The sequence below is a fragment of the Physeter macrocephalus genome, chromosome 12 (assembly GCF_002837175.3).
Source record: "Physeter macrocephalus isolate SW-GA chromosome 12, ASM283717v5, whole genome shotgun sequence".
NCBI classification, from domain to species: Eukaryota; Metazoa; Chordata; class Mammalia; order Artiodactyla; family Physeteridae; genus Physeter; species Physeter macrocephalus.
The window spans coordinates 51,853,085-51,853,923 of record NC_041225.1 but is presented as its reverse complement, the minus strand read 5'-3'; positions in this window follow the sequence as shown (position 1 = coordinate 51,853,923).

The window sequence follows — 839 nt, the reverse complement described above, 5'->3', positions numbered from 1 at the left end:
GGATACAAAAACAAGACCTGTATATATGCTGTCTACAAGAGACCCACTTCAGACCTAGGGACACATACAGACTGAAAGTGAGGGGATGGAAAAAGATATTCCACGCAAATGGAAACCAAAAGAAAGCTGGAGTAGCAATTCTCATATCAGAAAAATTAGACTTTAAAATAAAGACTATTACAAGAGACAAAGAAGGACACTACATAATGATCAAGGGATCGATCCATGAAGAAGATATAACAACTGTAAATATTTATGCACCCAACACAGGAGCACCTCAATACATAAGGCAAATGCTAACAGCCATAAAAAGGGGAAATTGACAGTAACACAATCATACTAGGGGACTTTACACCCCACTTTCACCAATGGACAGATCATCCAAAATGAAAATAAATAAGGAAACACACGTTTTAAATGATACATTAAAAAAGATGGACTTAATTGACATTTATAGGACATTCCATCCAAAAACAACAGAATACACATTTTTCTCAAGTGCTCATGGAACATTCTCCAGGATAGATCATATCCTGGGTCACAAATCTAGCCTTGGTAAATTTAAGAAAATTGAAATTGTATCAAGTATCTTTCCCGACCACAATGCTATGAGACTAGATATCAATTACAGGAAAAGATCTGTAAAAAATACACACACGGAGGCTAAACAATACACCACTTAATAACGAAGTGATCACTGAAGAAATCGAAGAGGAAATCAAAAAATACCTAGAAACAAATGACAATGGAGACACGACCACCCAAAACCTATGGGATGCAGCAAAAGCAATTCTAAGAGGGAAGTTTACAGCAATACAATCCTACCTTAAGAAACAAGA